We start from the raw sequence: 22361 nt of genomic DNA on the forward strand, positions 1-22361 counted from the left end.
ATGACATGGTAAGTCATTGAATTAACCAGCGAATGAAACATCACAATCTGACATGTTAAGTGCCGTGTTTCTTGGATTACAAGAACCTCCTTAACACAGTGGCCCATGTTGTGGGTCATGGCTAAGCATGCTTTCCATAACCTGTGGTATGTAATAACTCTTCTCTCATCACTCATTTAGTTTGAGATATGCTTGGTTTAAATATGGCTTGGAATCTGGGATTTAAACATATTAATTTACAAATAGATTCTACCCTAACTATGCAATGACTAACACATGATGGTGCTTATGCGCCACAACTTTATGTTTTAATTAATGATTGCAGGTCCCTTATCACTCGCAAGTAGATCGTCCTTCCTGTTCACATATACCGGGAGGCTAATGGAGTGGCTAAAAGGGGAAGCTTGCAAATGGATAGAATTTTTGTATATGAGTCATGCCCGAGTTTTGTGTATGAAAAGTATTTTAGGGATGTTTGTCAAATGGGCACTCTTAGAAAGTGTGCTCTATGTAACAAACTATGTACTCTCATAAACTGTCTATTTGAATAAATAAAATTTCCCCTTTGTACCAAAAAAAAAAAAAAAAAACAAGTTGAATTTTTAAAATCAAGCATAAATACTATGAAATAAATTTTTGTGCAAAATTTTTTGGGAAAAATAGGGATGTGCTATGGACAATGTGTTTATGCTTTATTTGTATCCCCATCCATGTGTGTGTATATATATTCTAATTAATGAGATATTTTATTGATAACAAAAAGGAAGAAGAAATCGGGGAGCCCTCCACGTAAGGGTGTGCATTGGTTGCGTAGGGTTGGGTTGGAAGGGTTTTTTTTTTTTTTTTAGTCCAACCTTGTCTGGTGGAAAAATTCCCCACCTAATCCAATCCATCATATGTGTAAAAACCAACCCAACCCAACCCAACCCCCAAATGAGTCAGTGGGTTATGCTTACTTATATTTATATATATATATATATATATATTTTTTTTTTTTTCTTTCCGTCTTCTTCTTCTTCTTTAAAAAAAAAATTAAAGAACAATCACAAAGCTTTACATATTTCATACCTCGTAAAAAATTGGACTTTTGTCAACTATTTAATATTTTTTTAATATATTATTACAAGTCACATAATATACTTAAATTATATTCCAAATTTTCAAATTAATCAAAATTAATTTTTTAAATACCAAAATAAATCACACAAAAAAATTAAAATAAGTATAATAAAATAACTTTATATATATAATGTGTTGAAAAAACTATCAATCCAAACTTAACCCAGCCCAAGGCTCACATTAAAATCCTAATCCAATCCAACCCATTAATCTACGAACGCTAACACAAAACATAATGTTGGGTTGGTTTTGTCCAGTTGATGGGCTGTATGCACACCAAGAAGGGATAGTGAAAATGTAGCAGGCCATAGGAGTTACAAAAGCTGGCCTAGGAGGCCAAACTGTCGGCCGATACATTAGCACCCTTGGGAACAAAAGATCATGGATCATCAACAAGGAAGAAATATCACAAACAAGATTAGAAATTTCCCAAGGAGTCTCCTCAACTTTCCCAGTGATGGCATCCAAAAGCCCTTAAGCATCCCCTTCAAACAACACTAAACTAAATTGTATTCAAAAGAGTCCGCAATGGAGGATTATTGGCCTAAGCTGCCTTTGCCTCGGCCCAAAGGAAATCCGCTTTGTACAGGCATGGATTTTGGAATCCCTGTGGTTTTGAATCACAGCTATCCTTAAACTTCTTTTGCTTGTTAGAAAGCTACATTGCAATTTTTTTTTCTCCTACAACTATACTAGTAATAGAATATAGTCCTCCCAAAAAATTAGAACCACCCACCAATTATTTCTAAGATTTCTAGTTAGTTCAATGGATTTTTAGTTTGCCTCCTCAATTGTTCAAAACTTTATTACTTGTCCACCCCAATTATTCCTAAGATTTATAGTCAGTCCAAAAGATAATGACTAATAGCTGACCTTATCGAGTATTAAATATTCAAACTCAATTCGACAATAAATGTTAAATGTTTAAGTTTGGCTTGAGCTTGAACCAAGCCTAAAAAACAATGCTTGAGCTTGAACTAAGCCTAAAAAACAATGTTTGAGCTTGAGCTTAATATTAAGCTTTTGAAATCAAGATCCAATATAAGTACATTATCAAGCTCCTTCTAATATATATATATATATATATATGCATTAACAAGTTCATACTAAGTATATTATCAATCATATATTGGTTTGGACCAGTAGTCCCAACACCTAATTAATTAAAAGTTTAGTAAGATTTGAATTAGTGTGTGTTTGGAACTAGCTTATTGTTTTTTTTTTTTTTTTTTTTTTAGCTTTTATATATAGCAAAAAGTTAAAATAAGTCAAAAAAAAAAAAAAAAGGTGTAAGATCAGATTTTTTTGGGTTCCCACGTGCCCCACCTAACCCCACTACTTACCACTTATTTCAATCTACCTCACCCTCTCATATCCGGCCATCCCTCTCTTCTTATTTTCTTTTCTTTCTTTTCTTTTCTCTCATACACTCCTCCCTATCACTTGCTCATCCTCTCCCACCGGTACATCCATACCACCATCATTTTTCCGGCAATGCCACTGGAAAATCCTTAGGAATCTCTAAGCAACTTTATCTTTTATTTGAGGTAAAAATTTCTAATCTTTTTGGTGGGTTTAAATGCTTTTGCTTGAGGTTATTTTTATCTAAGCTTTAATAATAATACCCATGTGATTTATGAGCATTGGAAATAATATTTATGTGTTTATAAGTATGGGTTTTGTATTGGTGGAATTATTTAATGAGTGAGTTTATAGTTTGTGCTAATGATGACTACCTAAGGTTTATGTATAGTGGAAAATTTGGGGGTTTTGAGTTATAACATGTGATGTTTGGTAAATCTAATTTTTCCATTGTCATTGGGTTTATTTGGAGTTAGTTGAAGTTCTAAATTTCTTGTCTTGGATGATATTTTGATTTTGCTTTCATGGGTCTCTTAATGATGTAGTGTAAATTTTATGGAAGCTATTCATGATGTTGGAGATGATGTTAAATGAGTTAACTTTATAAATTAGAGTTTATGCCTTGTGAATCAATTTGTTGAGAAATTTTGGAAGTGGAATATATTATTATTTATGAGGTTAAATACTAGACTTGACTAATTAAGTGCTTATTTGACAATTCCCAAATTGTAGTTAGATACAATTTTAAGCTTTATGCTTATTGTGTTAGGTTTGCTTGATATTGTTGAGGTTCTAGCTAATCTCCTTTGGAGATTGGAGAATTAGGCTTTTTGCAGGTTGAAAGATAAGTAGTTTTTTTTTTAATGGGATTTTTGAAAATAAACATGTTGCATAAATGTTGTTTTTGGATTAGACACGTTTTTGAAAACTACCTATAGAAATAATATTTTCCTAAAAACTATCGTGTCGTAACCCTAATATATGTATGATTATATATGAAAATGCATCATATTTGGTATTGCATTTGGAGAAATGCATTAATTTGTTGACATGGATAAATGAGCATCTTTTATTTAATCTTTAATAAGGAAATCTTTGATTTTATGGTATATTAGAAAATTGAAAGATGCTTATTTTGTCTTGTTATGTGAGAAATTGATAGAAAATCTTTTTAACAAGAATAAAGTTGAAAACCTTATAAACTTTGTGGAAGTTAGATTATTTAAGGTTTTTCTGAAACTATCTAGTTATAAACTATGAATTTGAAAGGAAATGTATGCCTATGAGCTTTATATGGTTTTAACACCATGCTATGTGACAACAGAATCAAATCAAAATTAGTTCCCTTTCACTTTGAATGGTGCGTTCTTCCCTACTACCCATGGGGGGAAGAGATTCCTTGATTGTGTGTGGGTGAGGCTGCTGCCCATGGGGCCAAAAGACCATATGCAAGAGAGGTCCTATTTGACGCGCTCTCTCCGCTGCCCATGGGGGGAGAGAAAAACCTTAAGGGTATGGGTGAGGCTGCTCTCCATGGGGCCAAGAGTTTGCATACCAAAGAGAACAATATCATGCCAATTGTAAATGGGTGGATCCCTTAACCGGTCTATATGGTAATGTGGTATATTTGTGATAAATTACCGTATGTTAGATTTTATGGCTTTAGAATTATATTATCAGTGCTCATAGATTATTGTATATAGTTTCATGGTATTGTTTTGAGAAACTTTGTGTTTTATCATTTAATCATTCTTGTCACATTATTATTGAAAATGATCTTGCATGATTCTATTAGAAATTTCCCAAACTAAAACATGTTTTGTAAACTGTTCATTATCATGAGATTTGCATTTCCCCCACCCCCATTAGTTATGCTACTTACTGGCCGTTATCTCATTCCACCCTTTAACAGTTTTTTTCAGATTTATTAGCTATACCTTGGGTATGGACCTTACTTCTTTGGTGATGATTAGATTGCTATGTTAAATTTGGAGACTTCTATTGTAAATGGTTGGTGACTCGATCTTGTTATGTTCAACGAGACCTTAATTAATTCTATTGGAGGTGGGTTGTTTGAGGTTTATTAGCCTTTGTCGTGGTAGGCCTAGACTCGATGTTAAGGTCCTTATTATTGATAAGATTATGACTTTGTGTAATTTTAATCAGAGTTTTGTAATATATTTATGTATATTGTGGATGCACATGATTTTTAGTTATTCTTCGTAAATGTGTTATAGAGCTGTAACCTGTAATGTGGAGATTTTAGTATGGTTATATATTCTTATCATGTGGAAAAGAAAGGAAAATAAAGATCTCCAATAGTTTGATTTTTCAAAAAGGAAAAATCTACAGGTACTCTTGGGATGTATTTCTCATGCTTTGGACCCTTTTGGGTTCGGAGCATAACACCTTATGCATGTTTACAGATTAATATTAAACTTCACCAGACATTCAAAATTACCTGTAAATGTCATAATTAAGGTTTATGGTGAAAAGTAAATGGAAGTCTTTTGGAGTACCCATAGAATACTGCAAGGTCATGTTTGATAGATAAGAGTCGTTCCTGGCCCTTAGGGTTAGGATGGGTTGAATCTGAGAGGGTGAAGTTTGCATATTGTTGTGAGAATCTGATTAGGATGATTTTAAACTAGTTAAAAGCTGGGGTCTCTGCTACTCAATCGAGGAGAGAGGTAAGTGTTTTGTGATAAAATTCCTCAAGAAGACTTGGTTGTTGAAGAGGCTGTGTCTGAAGTCTAAATCTTTGTGGTGTTCAGACTTCAAAGGCTTTTGTGTAGGGTTTACACGTTTTTGTTCTTTGGGTTTTAAAGAGAAATTCCTATATAGTCGAAAATTGGGGTTGGAATAAATAAAGGAGGTAGAGGTGAAGGGTTTGGCTAAGAATCTGAGATAAAAACGAAGAGAAAAACAGATTAGTTTGCCATCTAAGGTTAAGAAATTTAGTCATAGAAAATAGAGAAGATGATTTAGAGGAATTATTGAATGATAGTTGAGATAAAAGTGTAGACGAATCCGTAGGGTTTTAAACTAATTAGGCTAAACGCCATTAGAGTTTGAGATAGGAAAAGAGTCCTAAACATGAGTCTCTCTTAAGCTCGGTTTTGTTTTGTTTTTATATTTTTATATTGTTTATTTTTAAGATAAGTATCCAACTTTGTTTTTGAGTGAAAAAAAAGTTTTTAATTTTATTTTTTAAATATTGTGCTGACGTGGAAAATTGTGAGAGTTTTAGAGGTTTCAGTTATATATATATATATATAAAGAGAGAGAGAGAGAGAGAGAGAGAGAGAGAGAAAGAGAGAGAGAGAGATTAATCAGTTCCTCAAATTTGATCCATATGAGGTGAAGGCTAACTTCAATATATTAGAAGCGTGCTTGGTAAAGAAAGTAAGTCAATAAAGGTGATCCACTGATCTGTATACAAGACTCGAGCTAAATATTTTCTTGAACCATCTACATACAAGAGGGGATAAAGAATGAAATGTCTTAAGATAACCAGAGGATGGCAGATTGTTGAATATAATTCAAAATTATCAGAATCTTCCCCCACAAACAGTTATATAAAGAAGATTGAAAAGGCTATGGAGAATTAAACTTTTCAGTTGGAATCAAGTTCCTACCCCAAAAGTCAACCCACCTCTTAGTTTCCAATGTTCTCTAGCAATCAAAACACAGTAAAATTATTTCCATTCCTGTATATATGCATGTAAAACCATCTAATCATGTCCACTTGAAATCAATTGTTTCTTCTTTTCCATAAGTTTTGTGTTGAAAAACGTTCATGCACATGACTTAAACAAGAAGCGAATTGAAGAATTATTATGCGGATATTCTTTATAGATAATTCATATTTCTTTATTCTTTCTACCAAGAGAGGAATTTTAATTTTTTCCATCTAACCTAGTGCAGAAAAAGAGCTAGGGTTGCGTGAATTGAAGCCACAGGACCACTTTGCAACTTACCAAACAAAGGGTATGTGCTAAGAATATCCTATTTACATGGCACATCCCAGAATTGTCTGATTTTTTTTCTCAGGTATATATAGAGATGAACACCCAAAACTATTCATCAACGAAATGGATCAAGCGTATGCACGGTTGCATTACTGGGCAATTAGTCTTTTGGCAGTTAACCACTCACCTGCACTTCATACACGTATGTGATTTAGGTCACAAGGTGGAGACGTTCATTGCCAAGGGATATTTGCCCGGCAATTAAGCTGTGCAATCATTCAGTCACCTTAGATATATATCAAACCCAAGGTAATGTTTATATAATGCCAAGGCACTAGTTGTTAGTTGTTACCTAATATATATCAAACCCAGCATCTCCTTTTTTTTTTTTCCTTATGTAACTAGGGCATATACGTGCACGTATAACAGTCAAACGCGTGGTTGCACATATGCTCACATGGTGTTTAATTTTCTCTTTGCATTCACAATTACATTTTTGCAATATGGTGGTACTAGAGATAATATAGATTTTTCTCCATAGGTATTATACACCAACATATCACTGATCACGACAAGTTAAATAGTTATTTATTATCTTGTTAGAGTGATTCTAAATAAATTTATTGTCAATTTCTATTTATAAGTTTATTATACTAAAATTTCTATTAACTTTATTTTGTAAGGCTCTTGTAAAAAAATGCCCTAACGGCAATGGTTAAAATTCATGTAATGTTTTATTAAATAAATTTTTTATATATTAAAAAAAAGTAAAATTGAACACATATTCAAAAAAAAAAAAAAAAACATAACAATGAATTTGTGCATGTAATCCATTAAAACATTAACTCTTATATCCTATTCTTGGAAAATGTGTATTAGGTACCAGAATTTAGCATTTTATTATCCCTTAACATGTGCTCTATAACAAGATGATGAATGGGGTCCAACCAAAGTCTAACTCATCAAGTAATCCAAGTCAAGTCCATGATTTATTATTATTATAAGAGAGATATTACGTCTATAATAATTTTACAATATTTTTACAACAAATTACAGGTGGTTAATTGTTATTGGTTTAAATTTGAAACTAATATTAAAATTACTTTTTTGCCCCAACAATAACAACTAATAACAACCTGCCACTTAAGATTTGTTATAAAAATGTTGTAAACATATTATTTCTCTATTATAAAATAAGTCAAGTCCACGTTAGCAAAATTAACAAAAGCTCTTCTTTCCATTACTGATCCAAATCCAACCCACTTTGCCTCCTTTTCCACTCCTCATCTTTGTCATCCTCCATCACCACTTTCATGACCAGAAGATCCTCACCATCGCTATCTCCACAGACTCCACTATTTCACTACAACAAAGTTGTCTTTTTTTAGGGTCAAAATCCTTGAAAAAAGTATGAAAAGCCCTAAAAAAAAAAAAAAAAAAAAAAAACCCTTGATGAACACTCATCATTTTCTTGTCCAGAAAGTAGATAGTAGCTCCTCACTCACCGAGTTGACCCAAACCCATGTCCTTGCTCTCTTTGACCCGACCTCTAGAGAGCTCCTAAACCTAAACTGCTCGTGGATGTTCATTTCAGCAAACTGATTTCAACTGTGGTAGGTTTGAGTATGTGTGTGGATCAGTTAATATATTTTGCTGTGTTGGGCTTGGAAGTTGTTTTTGGTTGTGGTTTTGTGTTGCAGATGAAGTGAACATGGGTTGTGAGTTTGTGTTTTGTGTTTGTTGTGAAAATTTTGGCATCTTCGTGGGCATTTGATTTGAGTTTATACTTTCAAAAAAATTGATATTACATGTTTGAAATTTCATATCTAATGTTCATCATTTTTGTAAAGAATTCAAAACCTAACTTTTTAATTTGTTTTAAGTTTGATTTTGTGATAAAAACCATTTTTTCGTAATGGAAAGTTAGAAGTGAGTTGCAGAAGCTTAAATGGAATTGACTTTAGATACGTAAATTGCTAATTTTGAAACATGGGCTTATAAGATAAAGGTGAACTTAACCCTCATGTAGATTTGAGGTAATTATCTTAAGTACGTAAATTATGTCACTATAATTACTAACACGTGAGCGCCCAAAAAGTAATAAAGTATTTAACTAATTATATACTTCCCTAAAATGAATAAAAAATTTTAATGTTGGTTATATTGATCCTCCAAACATTTCTTAATTAAAGAATGCTGCCAAAAATTAAAAAAAAAAAAAAATTGTAGTGCTTAATTTGTATTCTTGTAAATGTGCTATATCATTTTTTTAACGAATTCTTAGTTCTCACATGCATTAAATGTTTTGAAGATATATTTTTTTTAATGAGATTTGAAAAGGTTCTCACGTATAAGGTTTTTTTAATTAGTAAACCATATAGACATGTTTAATGAGTGAAGATTTAACGTTCACTTTATTTTTAATGGTAAGTAGAAGATAAAGTTTTACTTCAAATTCATCTGGAAGAAATTTCTTCCAATTTGCCTATTACATGACGATTTATAAAATCATTCATATATATTATTTAAATAAATTATATGATTCATTTAAAAGTTATGAAATGAATACTTTTATGTGTAAATTACAGTGACCTACCCTGAAGTTTGGGGTAATACCAAACACATCCACGGGTTTTTAAAAATGATAAATTTGGTCCTAAAACACTAACACCATGTACTACCGTTTGTGCACTCTCACCCAAACAATTTTCTAGTTCGTTTATATTCTCCATTTCTTCGTTTTCTCTCTTGTTTGCCCAAAAGGACAAGAACATAAACCCCTTTCTCACTCACTCTCAACCTCAAACCAGTACTCAAAGGATATACATGGCCATATATTTAAGAAACATTCAAAAAACAAATCTCACTAAACTTGTATTCATTTTCCAAAACCATACATAGTCTCATTTAGGGGAAAAATTTACAGAACATTCAAAAAAAAAAAAAAATCTCACCACATCAATGATCAAACCAAGATCAACCTAATTAGATTTAGAATCACAACGAAGACATTTTCATTTTAAAAAAAAATAAATTTATAAATAAATAAACAAACTTTGATGATAAAAACTCCACGGAACATGGGCAACAAATAGTGTATAACGTCGGCAATTGGGCAAGCGTGCACTAAAAACTTGGCACTTATAAATCAACTAAGCAAATCACATATAAGCTGGCAAAATCACATAAATTTAACTTGGCAAAGTCATATATAAGCTAATCATCAAAATATTTAACTAAGCAGTTTATCTTCCCAGCTGGGCAGCAACAATGTGGGCAACAAATTTACATAATAGATTAATACAACAGAATGTGGAATAGAGAGAGAGAGAGAGAGAGAGAGAAGATGAGTTCACTGTTGTTGTGAAGAGGCTAAGAGATAAGGATGATCAGGTCACAAGAGACGGTAAAGAGATCGAGAGGGGTAAGTGAAAGCAATAAAAAGTGAGGGTAATTTTGTACCACCGTATGCCTCAAACTTTTCTCCCCTCTTTTCTCTCCATTTTGGAGAGAAAAGTTTTGTGTGGGCTTGGGTGGAAAATGCTTGGCCCCACACAAAAGTTTTCTTTCCCCTCCTCCCAACCACACAACACACAAACTCATTTTCTCTCCTATCTTCTCCTGAAAATTTTCCATCCACTCTATTTCACGTCCAAACAAATACACCCTTAGAGCACCATAAAAGCCTCATCTTATAAGTCTTTTTCTTGCCTGCATAAACAAAAGTATAGAAGAGAAAATTTCAAATCCACTTTGTAAAAGTTAAGATTTTATGACTGTGTTTAGGAAAGTTCTTAGTTTACATTTTACTAGCAATCTAAGATTTATATGGTAAACTAAACAATTGTGTACATTTTATGTAAATGTGTGCAATATTGTAAACTTTGTTTAGTCTACAATACAAGATTTACATTAATAATACAATTTAAATAAATAATTACCCTTGTATTTATATCAACTTTGTTTGGTTAAAGTTGACACAATTAAATTAATTAATTATTCAAGTTGTTTAATATGTCTAATTACATGTAAAGTCCAATTAATACAAGACAACGTCAACAATCTAGAATAAAGTGTAGCAGAAAATAAATTTGGCACAAGTGATATGGTCACGATGGGAAAAATTTTCTTAGAAAAAACTCAACTAGTGATTATGTAAATCATCACTTCTGAAGAATTCACTAATAAAAATAAGGATACAAGTATAAGGAATCTTACTTTATCTAAAGTATCCACCTACAGTAGAACCTATTAATCTATCAAAGCTCAGCTTCAACCCAGTTAGACTACTCTTCTTAGCAGACTTCTTCTATGCATGAATCTACCAATTTGTGACTAACTTTTACAACAACACTTGATTGATGCATTTGATTGATATAAGTTATTCGCAACAATATGCTCCAATATGAACTAGTATTAGCCCGCTACAAAGCCCTAGGGGTACAAAGTTGCAGTAGCTTGTCAGTACGCATGTCTCCTCTTTGTTGTATGATACCGACTGTTAAGTACAGTTTTTACATCATTGGGAACCCTAGTGCACATATCCAAAGACATGCCTAGTTATCATGGGTTAAAACAGGAAAATTTGTTCGGAATTCTCATAGCTCGATTGGCCAAGAGGTGTTGAGTTAGATATTAAGCTTTAGTAATGCCCTATCAGTCAACCTACTATCAAGATGCAGTTGAGGCACAAGAATTAGCAGTTTTCTTGAGTAGTTTTCTTGTTTCTTCAACACAGATCTTCGACACACAAGATTGCATAAGTACATAAATGTCCTAGAATATATTCAACTCATGTTACATGAAAAATAGACTACTCTAAAAGAGATTACTATCTCCCCCTCTAACAATCTGATATAAAGTATTTCTATTGTTTCTTGTTTGCCCCGAAGTTGATGTAATGATAAGATATTTTTACGAGACAATTAAAGGGTCGAGCAACTACATTGATTTAACAAAATATTTTAGTATAAATTAATATTATCATGTACAATTTTAGGATTATTATATATAAGTTTTAAAATCCCACATATTTTATAAGTTTTAAACTCATCAGAATGCCATCATTCCAAGGAGAATGATGCAATATGTTTGCTAAGATGAGGGAGGGGGTATTTACAAAAAGCCTAAATAGAGTAGCACCTGAGACAAGGGTGCCTGGAGTGCGCATTTTTGAGACTTTCTAATGTTGCCTTTGATTTCTGGAGGCTTGTTGAGAGTCTACCTGATCTTGATATTGAACAAACAAGGTACCATTGGAAATTTCATAATATTAATTTTCCAACAAAATCAAGTTTGCACAAATCATAGCTTACGGTGAGAAGTTATGCCTCTTGAAAATTGGTACATCATAAAAAATTTCAAATGTTTGGTTTAAGGGTGCGTATGGGTCGGGTTGAGGAGTATTTTCAATCTAACCAACCATTGTATATTAAAAAAAATCCAATCCATCATAGGGGTCCAACCCAACTGTTAGGATTTGTATTAAGTAGCAATTGTAATTGAAAGTGATTGGTATTGAGAGTGGCAGTACTGGTGAGTTAGTTGTGAGTGTACAGCTAGCATTAGTTAGTTAGTAATTCCAAGTTAGTTAGAGTGCAGGAAAGTGTATAAAGGCAAGAGAGCATGGTTGTACGGATTCAAGCATTGACTAAGCAAAAGCATAATTCAGTTCTTTTCTTTTTTTTCTCTCTTCTTCTTGGAGGACCAGCTGACCTCGAATCCAGCTAGAAACTCAAAACACCATACTCTGTTCTTAACAAATGGTATCAGAGCTTCAATCCTGTGACAACAATGGCTGAAACTTGTTTTGCCATTCAAACCAAGATCTTGAATGAGATGAATCAGAACATCAAGGCCATGACTCAGAATATTAATGTCATTCTGCAAAAGATAAATTCCGAGGAAGCTAGACCGCATTCTTCCCAAGAACCTGTAACCCCAATCAGAAATTCTTTAGCTATATCCTTCATGAAACCAATTAAGCTTGAATTCCCTCGTTTTTCAGGGGAAGATCCTGCTAGTTGGGTTTATAGAGCCAATCAATATTTTGGCTATTATCAAACACCGGTTGCAGAGAAGTTGTTGGTTGCTTCTTTTCACATAGATCAAGAAGCTCTGGTCTGGTATCAAGAAGCTAAGGAAGCTGGGGTGTTCTCAAACTGGGAAACATTGGTACAAGCACTACATGTAAGGTTTGGTCCCACAGCATATGATGACCCTATGGAGGCCTTGGCTCGGCTGAGACAGATTTCAACAGTGGGTATGTCTAAGGCAGAATTTGAAGCTTTGTCCAATGAGAATCATATATCAAGCAATGCTCTAGCCATCGCCTTGCAAAAACCAATCAAGATTGAATTGGCTTTTCCAAAACCAATCAAGATTGATTTTCCTAGGTTCAAGGGTGAAGAATATGCGGCTTGGGTTTGTAAAGCAAACCGATACTTCAACTATTACAAGACCCCAGATCATGAAAAGCTTTCGATGGCCTATTTTCACATGGATGGGGAAGCATTAGTGTGGTTCAAAAATGCTGAAGATATTGGGCTATATGATAGTTGGGGTGCCTTTGTTCAAGAACTACAAGTCAAATTTGGATCTACTGCTTGTGACAATCCAGTGAAGGCTACTATTCAAGAAACGCCTATTCTTGTGAGTAATCCAATGTTCATTGGCATTAACCAAACTCATGTTCCGCCAAATGGGTTTGTTCATGTAATCAAGAATGAAGAAGCAGACTTACCACACACTCATGCTCATGTTTCACCAAATGGGTCGGTTCATGTAATCAAGAATGAAGAAGTAGATTTACTACACATTCTTGTTGAGGGCCAAATCTCGCTACTTAGTGGCTGTCATTAAGCCAAGGAACTAGATGTTTCTTTTCTTGGTGATAGCTGTGAGGTAAATGACGGATTCCATAGCCGAAATGATCACAATTTTTATAAGAAAATAAGTTCTACATTGACTTATGGTGTTGGTAGCAGTAGTGCGTTACTTGCCAAGTTCTATAGCCAAGGTGATCATAACATTTATAAGAAATCAAATCTTGATTCAAGGGCTTTACGTACTAGGAAGCAAGATTACTTGGTGGGAGGCAAGATTGGTAGTTCTGTTTTTTATTGTACAGGGAAGAAATACGATGTTGCTGATCTTTTGAAGTGTGCAAGACCTTTCACTATTAAAGTTGCTGTGGGTAGGGATGTGAAAAGGAAGTTACTAGTATATCCAGTGTACATGGAGTCAAGGCTATCAACTATTGGAGTTGATAATCCAGCTAATGGTGGCTTAGGAGATTTTCTAACTGATGGCGTTTCAAAAGATACTTCAGGTGATGGTGGTTTAGGAGATTCTCCAGCTGATAGCGTTTTAGAAGATTTTCCAGCTAAGGGTGGTTTAGGTGATTCCGTTTTATGTAAGATTTATTTTCCAACTCCAGCTTGGTTGAATGATCTTAAGGCTAGTAATGTCCATGGTCAGGAGATACAAGACATTTTACAGGGTCCAGCTGGTTTACTCCAGCCATTGCCCATTCCAGACTCAAGACTTTATTCCACCTTCTATGACTTAAGGCCTAAATCCGTCCCACCTATGGATTCAAATGGCACTCTTAATCCAGAACCCATAGCTATTCTGCAGGACAGAACTCATCAGCTAAGGAGTAGGATCATCACTCAAGTTTTAGTCCAATGGCAAGGAGGAAGTCAGGAAGATGCTACCTGGGAAAGTCTGTACTTGCTGCAACAACAATTTCCTCACTTTGTGGGCAAGGTGTTTTAATGGGGAGGGTATTGTTAGGATTTGTATTAAGTAGCAATTGTAATTGAAAGTGATTGGTATTGAGAGTGGCAGTACTGGTGAGTTAGTTGTGAGTGTACAGCTAGCATTAGTTAGTTAGTAATTCCAAGTTAGTTAGAGTGCAGGAAAGTGTATAAAGGCAAGAGAGCATGGTTGTACGGATTCAAGCATTGACTAAGCAAAAGCATAATTCAGTTCTTTTCTTTTTTTTTCTCTCTTCTTCTTGGAGGACCAGCTGACCTCGAATCCAACTAGAAACTCAAAACACCATACTCTGTTCTTAACACCAACCCACATGGATCGGGTTGGACCCATGGTTTGAATTTTTTTTTTTTAATTACTATTGTTATTATTAAATTGAGCATTAGAACAACAAAACCACAAAGTATTTTAAATTTTGATAGTGCTTCAAAGTTTAAGCCAACAAGTGAGATAAGAAGGAGATTGGAATAAGGAAAACTTAGGTTATGTTTGGTAACAATTTTTGTTTTCTATTTCCAAAAACTTGTTTTTGGGAATAGAAAGAAAAAAAAAATCTTTTATTTTTGAAATAAAAAACATGTTTGGTTAGTTTAAATAAAAAAATATTTTTCTAAAGAAAAAAAATATAAAATTTTTTTGGTAACTTTGATGATGCTGAAATAATATTATATACTTGTTACAAAAGGCAAATGGAAATTATTATCCAAATATGAAATGTAGCACTTAGGATGATTACAAATTTCTAAAGAAGTTATATGTTATATAGTTTATACTTTATGTGCACAATGCTATATGGTATTAGCATTAGATGGACATTGCACAAAACTTTTGGCAATGCAAGTGACTGTACAACCAATTTTAACATTAAAAATAGGAAAAGTACTAGTTTACATTTTATTGTTATATAAAATTCACATTGTAGATTAAGCAAATGTGTATGTGTATATATCTGCAAGAATAGTGTATAATATTGTACACTTTACATGAACAGTAAATATAAACCATCTTTTGACTTCAAAAAATATTTGCTACTAATATATATAGTGAGAACCAACCAGGGAACTAAGCCAACATTGCACATGGAGACCCACCAAGAAACTGTGAACAATTTATGCAATTTTCTAACAACATTCATAAATACTTTTTCAATATGCTTGCCTAAGATCTTCCAACCTGTAAGGTGATGCTTCTCTATAGGTCCGTTGAGTTTCACACAATGGAGTTTTAAAAAAAAGAATAGAGTGCAAAATAAAGAGAGAAAATTCTATGTAAGAGAACAGAGGAGATAGAAAAAAAAATTGCTGAAATATGTTGTTATTAGGATTCGAATTCTAATGCTAACTCATTAAATAAGACAAATTCATTAAATCAAGCTCATATTTTCATTGACTTTTGAAAATTAGAAATTGAAAATAGTCTTTTACCTGTTTTTAATTTTCTTTACAAATTGAGTTTTGAGAATAATTTTTGTTTTCTATCTATTTTGGGTTGCTGAACAAGTTTATTAGTCTCAAAAATAGAAAATTGATTTGAAAACAAAAAATAAGAGGAAAAAAAAAGTTACCAAACATACCCTTAGCGTTTGGGTTTTATTTAGGAAGATGAGAAAAAAAAATAACAAAATTTTATAATATATTTTAAATATTATGAAATAATTTTTTTTTTTGAATTTTAAATATATATTAAATATATGCAGATTGGATGGGTTTTATTTAGGAAGATGAGAAAAAAAAAATAACAAAATTTTATAATATATTTTAAATATTATGAAATAATTTTTTTTTTGAATTTTAAATATATATTAAATATATGCAGATTGGGTCGAGCTAGGTGGATTTGTGAATCTTATTACACAAACCTGACCCGACCCACTGTAAAAAGCAATTTCAAAACCCAACCCAACCCACTTATCCCTAAAAACTAACCAAACCTGGTGGATTGGGTTAGATCGGATCAGTTTTGGTAGATTGGCAGGTTGGCACACCCTTAATTTTGGAAAGGGTTAAACATTTTGCTCTTAGTTTGGAAGGCTTTTGTTTTTTGTTTTGTTTCTTTGATACTTCATTTGGTTTACATCCGATATGGGAAGTTATCATTATTTTTTAAAGGGATCAAAATACATGTGTGGTGGCTCAAGAATCATTTGGGTTGACCAATCGAATCTTCTAGTCACAACCGGTCAAACTTGGTCAAACCTTATGTTTTATTGTGGAACTCTTGAGTTTGACCTAATTTAACTATTTTTATCAAAGCTGAAGAGTTTGAGGAGTTTTGGGGTCATGGTTCATGTCTCGGTTGAAATTAAAATTTTTCTAATTTTTAACTTACGAATGGTAATTTACTTTCAGATCCAAATGTGGCAGCAACAATGCATTTGGGAAAAATTTATAATCTTTTTATATAATTTAGAATTGATATATCAGATGTTTTGAATATCATTATGATAATATTCAGACTCTTTTTTATTAATATATTTTATTCATTTGTGGTGTTTTCATGTAAATTTCCTATTATATTTTTAATACTGCTAGGAATAAATTTATCAAGAGTAGCTAGAGGTGTTCACGGGTTGAGTTTCTACTTAACCCAAACTCCACCTTACAACTTCGGGTGTTGGAGGGAGAGACCCTCCACCAACCGACAATTCAGTAAAAATCGACTCCAGACACTATGAAACACCTCTTGTCAAGTCGATCAAAGTCATTTTTTGTGGAACTCAAGAGATTTGGCACAGATATAAAGTGAAGGAAGAGTGTAGAGCTGTCCACACAAATGCTTAAGCGTAGAGATGTCCACACAAATGTTGTTGGTTGTGACAAGGAAGAGTGTGAATATATAAATATGACCGTGAAACCATTTTAATGTTTATTTGAAAATGACATGACATTTTTTTTCCCTCTTGAAATCAGCTGGATATACTTCTGTTTCTTCATATAAATAATCACTTTAGCTAGTTAATTAAGTAATCAGAGGATCATAAGAAGGTTCTTCGTGGAGAAAAAAGATCAACACGAGGTTACTTTTGATGTAACAGTAAATCATCACGATGAAGAATACAAAATTCACACAAAGATTTGCGTAGTTGTACAAGTCTTATGCTTCCTAGAAAAAGAAAAATGGGAAAAGAAGAAGAAGCTTATGCTGGTCAGAAATAGTACTAAATTGAGCTACCTTTCAATATAAATCACGTTCTTGTAACCCATATTACGTACACCTTAATATAGAGATCTCTCTAAGCTTAGTACTTGCCATGTTGGAATTCACATGTTGTTGATCCATGTTGTTACTTGTTATAATTCAGCTTTTTCCTTCCAAACAATTAAAGAATACAACTGTAACCAAGGCAAGAGAAACCAAATAATTATAGTAAAGACAAAGTTAGAAACCATTACAAGCTTATTTATTGGTATAGTCACGATATCGAAGGTGCAAGGATGAAATAACAATTATGTGCAGGTGAATGGCAGGGCAATTCTCCTTTGTCGAAACAGAAGTTTGCAATATGCATCGATCTGCCTGTTCTTTTTTGCCAAAGGAGATTTGCATTGTTTTTTCCTAACCCCTCATCTTCTTCCTTTGCTATGCCTCATGTTCAAGTTGCTACCATAACTCTGCTGTACCTTTTATACTACATGATTTACACCAAATTTTGAACATGCAGGGGAATGGAATAGGATATTTGGATATGCGTGCACAAGTGGTATACATGATTGCTTTCTCGTTACTCATGGCCTCGTGGTCCCAATTCCCTCAGCATTAGAGTTCTCCCTAGCTTTGTTAATGTTATTTTTAATTTTTGCCCCAGGTCCTCCAATGGCCTGGCTCATTCCCTTGCCCATTGGGCCTCTTTCTGTCCAATTTGGGGACTCCAAGCCCATCTCCTCCATTCCCTCTTTGGCCTTTTGTAAGTAGGTTGATGGGCAGATTCCCTCTCTATTGCCACTTTCCTCCTTTAGGCCGCTTTAATAATATGCTCTCTATTTTATTCAAAAGAAGAAGAAGAAGAAGAAGAAGAAGAAGAAGAAGAGAGAGAGAGAGGACTTGAAGATATATTCGTTACATCTTCAAGTTTTTCTACGCACTTTCTACGTATTGAAAACACTGATAGACACTATCATCAATTGTACCTAGATTTTCATTATAGCATATTCGACCCTAGATTGTTTTTGCATGCCGCTTCCCTTTGCATGAATCTTTAGACCAGAAGTATAAAGTGAAGAAAGAAAACTAAAGGTCAGAATTGAAGATAAGAATGGCAAGTTGGTGGCAAAGAGAGAGCACACTATTAGATCTCCCCGAATGTTCCCTTTCAGTTTCATTTTTCCTCTTAATTTTAACAATTTCTCTGATGTGTATCCGATGATCTGCTTGGAATAAAAAGTGATAAAAGCTTGATGCTTTCATTTCATATATATATGTGCATACATTAATTTCCACTAGTTGTTGAGAGTCTTTGAAGAGGAAGTCCAGGGCCACACTTACGGAAGCACCGGACAAAAAAAGAAAAAAGAAAAAGGCCACTCAACTGCACCATACGTGGATGGTTAAGTCTTAATTACAAGAAAATAGTCATTGCAAAATCGGGCTGCTAGGAGCTTCGACATTTTGTTGAAAGGAATTCCACTTGTCTCAAGTTTCGTTAGAATTTATGCGTGTCCTTTTAGGATATACCTACACCATATGGATAAGTTTAAGTTTCAACATGCACGACAGTGCGTTTCAATTGGGCAATACATGTACCTGAAATATCAAACTTGACCTCGGCTAACGCTTTTAGGCCTACAAAAGAAATAAAGCTCTAGTCCAAGAAAGAATGTACAAATAACGAAGGAATTCTAACTTATATCTAATAGTAAAGTAAAGAGTATAAGAGAAAAGATCTAGCAATAAACTTAAGTGTGAATGGAGGGAGAGAGTGGAATCAAATATAAACGAGGATGAGTTTGCCTAGTCCTTTTATTGATCACTAACTTAGAAGGATATGAGTATCCTTAATTAGTAAGGGTTATTTGCCTTTCTTAAGAAGGGTTTCTAGTGAAGTGAAGTAAGGAATGAGAAAACGGAGTTTGGAAATGATTTCTATGAGGTGTATAAGCCATAGGCAGTATGAGGGCATGGATTTTCTAAGTGGGTAATGATGATTAAGGTTATTTTGTTTGACTTGTGATTGAGTTCAGTATGCCTCTTAGATTTTTAAAATATGGTTAAATTGTTAAGTCATATAGTATATCCATGTGAGACAAGTAGCATATTGAAAAATTATAATAAGAGTAAATGGTTAATATAAAATAATTAGCCCAAAAATCCCGATGTCATAAGCTTAAAATTTTTAGTTAAATGAGTAGAGCTTTTATATGTTATATTAATTACTCATTTAAAATTTCCATAAGATATCAACTCCCAAGCAAGTAGTATCAGAGTACATATTGGTGTGCAACAAGAAAATAAGGTGTTCAATGTCCCTCTTGCATATTAAGCAGAGGTGAGTTAGTTGAGATGAGACACGTATACTTGAAACCCACACAAGTGTGCATCAAAAAAGGCAAGCCAATAACAATTTAACTTAAAATTTATTTCTTCTTCATTGTAAATATATAATATTGATGTGGTCCACTAAAATTGCGCCTTATTGATGTGAAGAGAGAGACCTCAAAAACAAATAAATAATAATTAACTGGCCCCTCAAATTTGATCCATTTACATGAAGGCTAACTTCAATATATTAGCAGCGTGCTTAGTAAATAAAGCAAGCCAATAAAGGTGATCCACTGATCTGTATACAAGACTCGAGCTAAATATTTTCTTGAACCATCTACATACAAGAGGGGATAAAGAATGAAATCGAACGGTTTTAGACCCCTTAAAACAACCAGATTGGTTAGCCTAGATTAATTAGCCAAGTTGTTACTTAGTCAAATTATGCAATTCTAGGTTAAAGCAATCAAATAATCATATCAAGATATAAAGCAGCGGAAAATAAATGAACACAAGATATGATGACCTAGGAAATCACACGGTAAAAACCTGGGGAGGATTTGACCTAGCTATCCTCAAGGTAAACCTGAATCCACTATGCAAAAGAATCGAAGTTCATACAGAAGGACTACAAGCTTCCCGCTCGACTTCCTAATGCTACCCACCAGTAGAACTTACTGACACGACCACGTGCAAGCTCCGAATCCACAGACTCCTTCTTTCTTGGATTCTTCAATCAGCTACAAGCACCCCCGCTTGATATTCTTTAAGCTTCAATGGTAGCAACCAAGTTGATCATCAAGATGTAGATAAGATCTCCAACTTGAAAACCCTAAGCTTTGTGTAAAGGAAGGCTCCTCAAAGATCTGACAAGAGACTTACACAAAACAGCAATGTATGAGCAACAATACAATTGAAGCAACCTTAAAAAATGTGGCAAGGGTTTAGTTTATATACTTAGGGTAAAAACATAAAACCCTAAACATTTAATGAAGTAAGGCTGAATTGAAAATTCTGTAGAAAAATCAACCTGTGCGATTTTCGATCGATCGAGTCTATTCTTTGATCGATCGAGCCAGGCCAAAAGTCCCAAGTACTTCTGCAGCCACTCAATTCCAACTTTAAAATAATAAATCAACTTTGAGCAAGCCTAAACAAGACTAAATACATTGTTTTGATCATGGTTTGCCAACATTACAAATTAGAGTTCTAAATATATAAAATCCTAAGACCTTAGAACCTAACAAACTCCCCCATTGGCAATCCGTGACAAAACCCTAATTAAAAGTTCAAAGTTTTACAAGTAAAAAACCCTTTACAAAGAAATGCTCATAAATTTCAAATTCAGCCTAACTACTATCCATCGGTTGCAAGTGTAGACAGCAGCTTAGTTGAATCAACCTGTATATTCCTGAAATACTCAACAAACGCATAAATGCATGTGTGACAGAAAAGAGTAAAACAACAGGTATAACATTCTTGTAAGATTCACACAACACAAAATAAAGACATATATAAATGATCAACTCATAAATATAAATCAATAAGCAGTGAATCACAAATCAACAAGAATCAATAAAAAAACATGTATATCAATCAATGTTACTCCCCCTAACATAAATATCTCCAAAAATGATATACAAAGTAAAGCACCTAGATACAATCTAAAAACTCCACAAGCTCCTCTCAACAAGTAAGAAAAATCTCCCCTAACAACAAAATCTCCTACAAGTCAAAATTCCACTCTCCCCCTAACAACAAAATCTCCTACAAGTCAAAACTCCACTCCCACTTTTTGTGACGGAATGCCAAAGAGCAATCATGAGTCGCCATCAAAAGGAGGTGGTGAGGGTGAATGAAGACGCGCTAAATCGGCTCGGAGAGCACGAATCTCATCTAGTAAGTCCACCAAAATCTGACCATGACCCCTGAACGGTCACAACAGTCTCCAAAGTACGACGAACATCAAAGTCGGTCGAAGGAGGTGGAGGAACATCAGCAGCAGCAGCATCATCACCAACTGGATTAGGAACATCCTCACCAGCAGTATCTGTAGAAGAAGAAGGAGGAGGTCGCTACTAAACGGCTCGGACCTAAGGTGTTTAGAACCAGCTCGAAGATGAGCGCCCTCTGTCTAAGAAAAGACGCACCTATGGGAGCTATCATATGAACGGGCTCAGAGGAAGGGAAGTCACTAAGGTCAAGATGGAGCAAAATCCTATGAATGAAAATAGGATGAACAAGGGCATGAGAAGAAGATGAACTCCTATAAACATCGTTCAAAGAACGAAGAAAGAGATGGGGAAAACTAATAGGAGCATCAGTAAGCAGAGCGTACAAAAATACACACCTCTCAAGAGGAATGGTGTGAACATAAGAAATGGGCCAGATGGAATGACAAGCTATCTAAGGAACAGATAGTGCAACCCGGAGAGCTCAGCAGAAGTTATCCTAGGATTAGAACCCCACTGGACAGAAGTCCCAGTGATGTAGATAAAACATCGCTCAACTCGGGAGACTCATCATAGGATAGACAAGATCCCTAACCAACGGTACCCTTAGAGCATCAGCCACTACCTGAGGAGTAATGGTGTACCCTACACCTCGTATCCAACTCTTTACTAAAGTGTTGGAATCATAGACGTGGATAGGAGA

General features: G+C 34.0%; 1 long non-coding RNA gene across 2 annotated transcripts; it reads left to right on the forward strand.

The window, feature by feature from the left end:
• Positions 1-2491: 2491 nt before the first annotated feature.
• Positions 2492-18641, forward strand: LOC112027456 (uncharacterized). Of its 2 annotated transcripts, XR_010624317.1 has the most exons (4): positions 2492-2666; positions 3806-4094; positions 6409-6761; positions 17893-18641. It is a non-coding gene; the product is annotated as an uncharacterized LOC112027456 (long non-coding RNA). The 2 variants fall into 2 exon arrangements; XR_010624316.1 differs by lacking the exon at positions 17893-18641 and having other exon boundaries at positions 6409-7007.
• The last annotated feature ends 3720 nt before the right edge of the window (positions 18642-22361 follow it).

This window comes from Quercus suber, unplaced genomic scaffold (assembly GCF_002906115.3).
Source record: "Quercus suber isolate HL8 unplaced genomic scaffold, Cork oak 2.0 scaffold_430, whole genome shotgun sequence".
Classification (NCBI taxonomy): domain Eukaryota; kingdom Viridiplantae; phylum Streptophyta; class Magnoliopsida; order Fagales; family Fagaceae; genus Quercus; species Quercus suber.